The sequence below is a fragment of the Lithobates pipiens genome, unplaced genomic scaffold (genome assembly GCF_037356315.1).
Source record: "Lithobates pipiens isolate NorthernLeopardFrog02 unplaced genomic scaffold, aLitPip1_a1.2 Scaffold_8, whole genome shotgun sequence".
In the NCBI taxonomy this organism is placed as follows: domain Eukaryota; kingdom Metazoa; phylum Chordata; class Amphibia; order Anura; family Ranidae; genus Lithobates; species Lithobates pipiens.
The window spans coordinates 471612367-471621737 of record NW_027507903.1 but is presented as its reverse complement, the minus strand read 5'-3'; the positions used below and the strand labels follow the sequence as shown (position 1 = coordinate 471621737).

General features: G+C 43.4%; 1 protein-coding gene across 15 annotated transcripts in view; it reads right to left on the bottom strand.

Moving 5' to 3' along the window:
* The window catches only part of PLEKHA5 (pleckstrin homology domain containing A5), a 261676-nt gene that overhangs the window by 140006 nt on the left and 112299 nt on the right, over window positions 1-9371 (bottom strand). The gene's annotated exons all lie outside the window — the stretch shown is intronic.

Below are 9371 nucleotides of genomic sequence, written 5' to 3'. Positions count from 1 at the left end.
TAACTTTCTTTAATAGATCAAGCAGTTCCACAAAAGTGTCAGTTAGATGGTTGGGACAAACTAGTTAACACTGGCAAGGGTACTTACAATGGTTAACACTTGTTCGTTTATGTGAAACTTTACCTGCATGTTGGTTGGATATCTGGTGTGGCTGAATTGCTAGTTACATAGCCAGCACTTACAGGTTAAGGATTGGCCAGACAACAGAACCAACTAAAAATGCTATTCGATTAAAGGATCGCTGCTCAGTGCCCTCAGATGTGGACCCTGGTGCCTCTAAAAGGGGAAATGAGAGTAATCCTAATTCTGCTAATTGGCAGAGAACACCTCTCCATGTAGTTCCTCTGGGACCTCCTGTTGGATGCAGCACTGGGTTCTGTAGGAGGCTCCAGACAGCATCCGCAGTACAGCTGCACTGACACCAAGCAGTACACACTGCAGAGAGGGGTCGCCCTCGTGGAGATGATCAGGAGAAGTAAAAAAATCTCATTTTTATTATAACCATTTTCCTCTTGATCCTGAGGCCACCAAAGTAGCTTCGGGTGACTTTATGTGGCTCCTGGGCCAGCAGCTGAGAACTGACACTCATTATCCTAAAAAGCAGGAGGGATGGCAGATCTCCTCCTTCCATCCATATTACAGTGAGATACTACTTCTGGAACATACAACTGTCTTCATCATCTGTTCAATTCATCCAGCGTCTCAGCAGTAATGTGCAAAGACAAAATGTATAATCACCTGGATGCACTAAGAAGACCTGGCTATTGTTATTAGGACTGGTGTACTAACTGATCTTCATTCCAGGAACTAATGCGATTATCAGACAGCCAGCGAGGTCTCTAGATGGAATGTGATCTGTATGTCATCTGGAAAACTTGCTTTCCTTTGAGGGGAATGAAGTGCTAGAAAAGCTGACCAGAAATGTGTAAACAGAGATTTGTGGATACATTCCAGGCTACGGACAGATCTCTGTGATATTCTACCAAACCTTTGGTTTTATACCACCAAATTCTTCTCTGTTCAGCCACTGCTACACCCCCTCAGTCCACAGCTTCCAGGGGGTTGGCAACTCATTCCTGTTACTAAAAAAAAACAAGGCTTTAGCACACAGCCACAGCCTTTGTAACAATGGCAGACTACAGTATGTTACCTGACGAGCTGTAGGTGTCCCTGTACTGAAGCCCTGGTACCCTCCAGCTATTGAAGGGAGTATCATGGCTGAATTTGGGTGGGGCTATATTTGCTAGTGTGACGGACTGGGGTTTATATGGTCACAAAACAGACACCCCAAAGCAAAGTACATATTCATTTTTTTTTATATATTTCTAAACATCTCCCTTCTATTCTATTAATAACCAGTAGATGGCAGAGAAGGTACACAAACAGAGTCTATATAAGGCCACACACCATGTGACTGGAAATTAAACTACTTCCAGCCATAAAGTCAGTGGTCATATCTCATGCTGTTTGTGTGATTCTTTGCAGGTATGTACTCTAAATTGTTCCTAATCTGTATTAACCTGTGATAGAAAGATTCCTAAACATCTTGAGCAGATGCAGAAAAAGTCTCAGCAGATTTTATGCTATAGTTTTGCTGTAATTAGAAGTTTAGAACAGCATGTGTCAGAAACAAGAGAAAAGTGCATAAGAACATGAAAATACTGCATTAGTCAGAACAAATGTCTATGATAAACACTAAACCGTTCTAAATAGGTATATTTAAACCTGATTTATTGGAAATGGCATAGATTTATAGAAGCACATGTTTTCTGTTATTTAATATAGAGAAAAACCTATTGTATGTAAAGCTTATGTATTGCATCATACAGACATGCAATGTGCACCATCTAGTGGTTAAAAAAAAAAGAGTACCACCATGATAATATTTGTATTAAAGCAATGCATTGCTAGTATGATTATTGCACACTTAAAATGTACCAGAGAGATAAAGATAATTATCTATAACACTGAATAACAGGGATATATATGTTATTAAATTTAGTAATGTTCATTGTTATAACTACGTTTTAAAATACTTTAGTTAAAATCGGTATTATATATATATTGTTAATGGTTATAAACATGTGACTATAAAAATGTAAAAGATGTATTGTTATGTAAAAATTAAACTACTTCCAGCCATAAAGTCAGTGGTCATATCTCATGCTGTTTGTGTGATTCTTTGCAGTCCACGCCAAGCTGATCACCTTATCTCATCGCGTCTACAATCATCGGCTCTCTTAATTCACATTTTGAGGCCGGTAACACTAGCTGGTTGGGTCCTGATCATACACAAACACTGGTGCCACAAGAAGGCCTTTGGAGTTAGAGGGAAACATAACTTGTAAGCACTTCTGCCAAACACATGACAAACAGAAGAAGCTCTTATGGCTCCACTGTTACTAAAATTTCTGTTTTATCTAGAACTGTCCTATCACAGTCGGCTTCTAAGCTGGTCTGGCTGGTTCCTGAGCTCTACCCATGAATGAGACACACACAATATTTAGTGTTTTTGGTGGAGACTTCTCATCACACTGCATACAACAAACATTTTAGGATCAGAGGCTAAGAGGAACTTCACCACCAAAGCTGGATATTCCACAAGAGTCGTGAATCATTTACAAGTCTGTCTAAATGTTTTCATACACAGGAAATTAGGACAATCAGACTCGATTATTCTTCAATGACAAGTCTCGGGAGAGGAGCACATCTGACAAGCTCGTTATGTGTTCAACATTCTTCTCATCATCACAAGCCAACAAAACCGCTATAACAACAACAAATCTTTAGATATTCCACAGAGCCGGGGACAATCATAATCCAAATCACATCAGCAGAATGTATTATTACTCGGCACAGCATCCTATCCTATGCTCGGCACAGCTCACACGCAGTATATACTATACTCGGCACAGCTCACACGCAGTATATACTATACTCGGCACAGCATCCTATCCTATACTCGGCACAGCTCACACGCAGTATATACTATACTCGGCACAGCTCACACGCAGTATATACTATACTCGGCACAGCATCCTATCTTATGCTATGCTCGGCACAGCATCCTATCCTATGCTCGGCACAGCTCACACGCAGTATATACTATACTCGGCACAGCTCACACGCAGTATATACTATACTCGGCACAGCTCACACGCATTATATACTATACTCGGCACAGCTCACACGCATTATATACTATACTCGGCACAGCTCACACGCAGTATATACTATACTCGGCACAGCTCACACGCAGTATATACTATACTCGGCACAGCTCACACGCATTATATACTATACTCGGCACAGCTCACACGCAGTATATACTATACTCGGCACAGCTCACACGCAGTATATACTATACTCGGCACAGCTCACACGCAGTATATACTATACTCGGCACAGCTCACACGCAGTATATACTATACTCGGCACAGCTCACACGCAGTATATACTATACTCGGCACAGCATCCTATCCTATGCTCGGCACAGCTCACACGCAGTATATACTATACTCGGCACAGCTCACACGCAGTATATACTATACACACACACACCATCATATACTATACTCAACACAGCTCACACACTATGCTCAGCACAGCTCACACAGCATATACTATTCTCAGCACTGCTCTCTCACACACATTATCATCATATACTATGCTCAGCTCAAAAACACACACACACACACACACACACACACACACTATACTCAGCACAGCTCACAAACAGTATGTTCTATACTCAGCACATCATCATGTACTACACTAATCACAGGTTACACACAGAATTGTGCACTATACTCACATGGGGGCTCTGTGGCCCTGTCCTGGGGTGACAACAATGTTTTTTCTAGCTATAATACAGCGAGTCTGCGTTTTCACCCCAAGGCAGAAAGTACATTACTGGCAGGATCACCAGGTAAAGAAAAAAAAAAAGAGAAAATTGAAAAAGGAAAAAAATTCAGCCACTGTATTTGAGGACTGGCAAGCTTCAATATATTACTTTTTTTATATTATGGGGTTTAAATGCACATTAAAAAGAATGCCAGTCACCCACTGCCTCTCTGTTCTGCCCCTCCAGCGCTCACTGGAGTGCTGGGCTGTGAAGAGGATGGAGCAGCTGGCTTTCAGTGGCAAGCTAAGAGGCTGAGCCAGCTGCTGGTCAGTAATCTATGCGGATCCAGGCATTAAAGTCAGGATCCCTCACATATACCCAGTGAAGTGAACAGCCTCAGATGATTCACAGAGATGAATCAAATCTCCCTACATAAGTTTTACATGTGCAGTATCTCACAAAAGTGAGTACACCCTCACATTTTTTGAACTATTTCATGTGAACACTGAAGAAATGACACCACTTTGCTACAATGTAAAGTAGTGAGTGTACAACTTGTATAACAGTGTAAATTTGCTGTCCCCTCAAAATAACTCAACACACAGCCATTAATGTCTAAACCGCTAACAAAAATGAGTGAGTGCACCCCTTTCCTCCAATCATCTCTGTCTGAGAGATGATTGGAGGAACGGCAACCCCCCCACCCCCCCCAGATAGGCAGAGGAATTTAGAAACTTGCAGAGCTGTGTTGTAAATAGACAAGCTCTCTGCTTATCCAAGTTACCGCCTGACATAAATTCCCAGCTGCTTTTAGCTCCTGTGTCGGGGGAACTTGTCAGAAGTTATGCTGATAACTGAGGAACGGAGCAGAAGAAAGGGAAAGAAAGACATGCGACTTAGGGCTTTGGAGAGATAAGTAAACACTACAGATATATGTGCCCAGGTCAGATTTCATGAATGGGGTTTACATCCACTTCAACTATCCCTCACTGTCTAGCTCCAAACCCAATATACAGTTGTTCTCATAAGTTTACATACCCTGGCAGAATTTATGATTTCTTGGCCATTTTTCAGAGAATATGAGCAATAAAACAAAAACATTTCTTTCACTCATGGTTAGTGTTTGGCTGAAGCCATTTATTATCAATCAACAGTGTTTACTCTTTTTCAATCATAACAGAAATCACCCAAATGACCCTGATCAAAAGTTTACATACCCTGGAATGTTTGGCCTTAGTACAGACACAGAAGGTGGGCACACAAGTTAAAATGGCAATTAAAGGTTTCCCACATTTGTGGGTTTTTAAATCACAATCAGTGTCTGTGTATAAATAGTCAATGAGTTTGTTATCTCTCACATGGATGCACTAAGCAGGCTAGACACGGAGCCACGAGGAGGTTGAAAACAGTCAAAAAGCCTGCATAACAAGGTAGTGAAACTTTACAAAAAGACAGAAAAGGATATAAAAAGATATCCAAAACCTTGAATATGCTAGTAAGTACTGTTTAATCACTTATTAAGAAGTAGAAAATTAGGGGCTCTTTTGATACAAAAGCCAGGGTTAGGTAGACCAAGAAAGATTGCAGCCACAACTGGCAGAAGAATTGCTCAGGATACAAAGAAAAACCCACAGGTAACTGTAGGAGAAATACAGGCTGCTCTCCAAAAGACTGCATGGTTGTTTTTAAGGAGCACAATTCAATGATACTTAAACAAAAAGAGCTGTATGGTTGAGCTGCCAGAAGGAAGCCTTTCCTGCGCCAATGTCACAATAAAGCCAATGTCAAGAAGTTGTTGGGCATATTGTAACCAGGCTTTTTTTTTTTTTGGAACTTGTACAGTAAAGGCTTCTTTCTGGCAACATGACCATGCAGCTCTTTTTTCTTCAAGTATCATCGTATTGAGCTTCTTAAAAACAACCACACTATCTTTTTCCAGAGCAGCCTGTATTTCTCCTGAGGTTACCTGTGGCTTTTTCTTTGTATCCCGAACAGTACCTGTGGCAGTTGTGGCTGAAATCTTTGATCTACCTGACCTTGGCTTTGTATCAAAAGTGGAACTTGCGCTTTAAGCACTCTCCCCCCCTTACATTATAATTTTTTTTGGGGGGGGGGGGGGGGGGGGGAGTGAGTGACTTTAGAGTGGGACTTCCTGTCTCACTTCCTCCTTCTGCCCATGGAACTGCCTAGGTGTCTCCTCCTATGCCCTAGGTGGTCCCGCCCTCTCTGCAATCTTCTGGGACACGTGACAGGTCCCAGAAGATTGCCTGTCCACTGGGAGAGTGCACGCGCAGTGCGCACTAGGCCGTGAAGCCGCAAGCTGTCATGGCTGGGTGCCCACAGGTACAATGGAGGCGCAGAGGAGAGGGAGAGGAGCGGGCTCTGTGCGGCCGCATTGCTGGACCGTGAAACAGGCAAGTGTCTGTTTATTACGTCAGCAGCTAAACTTTTTGTAGCTGCTGACTTTTTTTTTTTTTTTTTTTTACTAAAAGGCCTGGAACTCCACTTTAAGTGATTGAACAGTACTAACTGACATATTCAAGGCTTTGGCCATCTTTTTAAAACCTTTTCCATCTTTGTAAAGTTTCATTACCTTGTTACGCAGGTCTTTTGACTGTTCTTTTCTACCTCCTCATGGTATCAGTGTCTAGCCTGCTTAGTGCATCCATGTGAGAGCTAACAAACACATTGACTATTTATACACAGACACTGATTTAAAAACCACAAATGTGGGAAAGTAACCTTTAATTGCCATTTTAACCTGTGAGTGCCACCTTTTGTGTCTGTACCAAGGCCAAACATTCCAGGGTATGTTAACTTTTGATCAGGGTCATTTGGGTAGTTTCCGCTGTCATTATGATTTAAAAAGAGTAAACACAGCTGATTGATAATAAATAGCTTCAGCCAAACACTGACCATGAGTGAAAAATGTTTTTGTGTTATCATTCCTATTCTCTGAAAAATGGCCAAGTAATCATAAATTCTGCCAGGGTGTGTAAACTTATGAGCACAACTGTATTTGGGCTGTGTCTGATGGAAAGTGGATTTCCCTGAAGGACAAACATTACAAATTTCAATGCAATCAATATGAGCCATCTGTACACCACACACAGTAATTAGAGGAGCCGACAGCCATTTTGTGCCACAAAACTGCAGGCAATATGACTGATAATAAATAATGCAGCATAAAGCACCCCACAAGAAAAACACAAACTCGGACAAAGCAAAACATCAGCTTCTAGAGACAGTTCATAATTATGCTGGGTATACAAAGACTGCCATATTCAAAGACCGTAAATACCTTCTGAGATCACTGTCCTTTTAGAAATGAGCTCTATTCACACACAAACTGTCAGTTACAAACGTAACATTTAAAATTGTGTAACTGTTTGTATTGTATAGTTTTGTACTGAACTTTATTACAAAATCACCAATACATGACAAATATGAATCACCATTCTGCTTTGGGTGCCGACATACACACGGAAGACAATTCAAATTAACCACTTATGCCCCGGACCAATTTGCAGCCAAAGACCAAGCCCCTTTTTGCGATTCTGCACTGCGTCGCTTTAACTGTCAATTGCGCGGTCGTGCGACGTGGCTCCTGTGTAAATGACAATGGCAGTGAAGGAGTTAACCACTAGGGGGCAGTGTAGGGGTTGTGTGACGTTATGGTTTTTTTTTTTTATTGTAGGGGGGCGTGGCCTGGCATGTGACATCAATGATCGTCTTTCCCTATAACAGGGAACAGACAATCGGTGACAGGCACAGTAGGAAGCACGGGGAGAGGTTTGTTTACATAGACCTCTCCTCGTTCTTCAGCTCTGTGACCCGATCGCGGGTCCACTGGTCCCGCGGCCACAGAGCTCAGGACTGGGTCGGGAGCGTGCCACCGGCGGCGTGCTCCAGATCCACGGCTGGGCACTTAAAGAGCACCAGGTACGCGATTGTGTCCAGCCGTACCATTCTGCCGACGTATATCGACGTGAGGCGGTCCTTAAGCAGTTAAACAAATCACCTTTTGTAACCACGACATGTGATAAAAGAGAGCGTGTGCTCCATCACAAGACTGCACGTCAACCACATCACATGAAAACCACACACAGGGCAAATGCTTCATCATACACCTATCTGCAAGAGGGTCATCCGAGATCCTAGAGAAATTCTCAAAAGTGCCACTGCAGAATTGTCTCCCTGTCATCCTCCCACAATGGACTGGGTAAATCTGGAGCTTCAGATGCACAAACTGTACACAACCATTTTACCATTATCCTGATCCTGGATAAAAGAAAAATGAAGGATTTATAAAGAATTACTTGTATAAATCTATGACACAGGATGGCACACCTCCTGCTCCTGTCTGATGATCCACCCTTATTACAATTCAAAAGGACGATCACCAAAACACCTCCCCCACCCATGACAATCACCAATACACCCCCCACCCAGGACAATCACCAATACACCCCCCACCCAGGACAATCACCAATACACCCCCCCCCCATCCAGGGCAATCACCAATACACTCCCCCCCCCCATCCAGGACAATCACCAATACACCCCCCATCCAGGACAATCACCAATACACCCCCCACCCAGGACAATCACCAATACACCCCCCACCCAGGACAATCACCAATACACCCCCCACCCAGGACAATCACCAATACACCCCCCACCCAGGACAATCACCAATACACCCCCCACCCAGGACAATCACCAATACACCCCCCACCCAGGACAATCACCAATACACCCCCCACCCAGGACAATCACCAATACACCCCCCACCCAGGACAATCACCAACACACCCCCCCATCCAGGACAATCACCAATACACCCCCCACCATCCAGGACGATCACAAATACACCCCCCACCCAGGACGATCACAAATACACCCCCCACCCAGGACGATCACAAATACACCCCCACCCAGGACGATCACAAATACACCCCCACCCAGGACGATCACAAATACACCCCCCACCCAGGACGATCACAAATACACCCCCCACCCAGGACGATCACAAATACACCCCCCACCCAGGACGATCACAAATACACCCCCCACCCAGGACGATCACAAATACATCCCCCACCCAGGACGATCACAAATACACCCCCCACCCATCACAAATACACCCCCCACCCAGGATGATCACAAATACACCCCCCACCCAGGATGATCACAAATACACCCCCCACCCATATGTGAGTGACCTGTTAACATTCTTCAGCCGAATAGAGTCCTTAAACCCTCATCTCCCAACCACCATCAGGGTTGAGACAAATGCAACCTACCCACTTTAATTCCAGGAGAATCTGTCTGTAGAGCATTCCGTTACAAAAAGATTGGGGCAGAAAGTGCAAAAATAGGCCAAAAGGTGCTGGAAGAATACATTGCCATGTCTAGCTGCTTTTAAATAAACCAGTGAATACCCACTAATCCAATCACTTCTCCAGACACATACATGAAAGACTAGCGAGAATACTCAATGGTCCAATCACCCGACAGAAGTGTT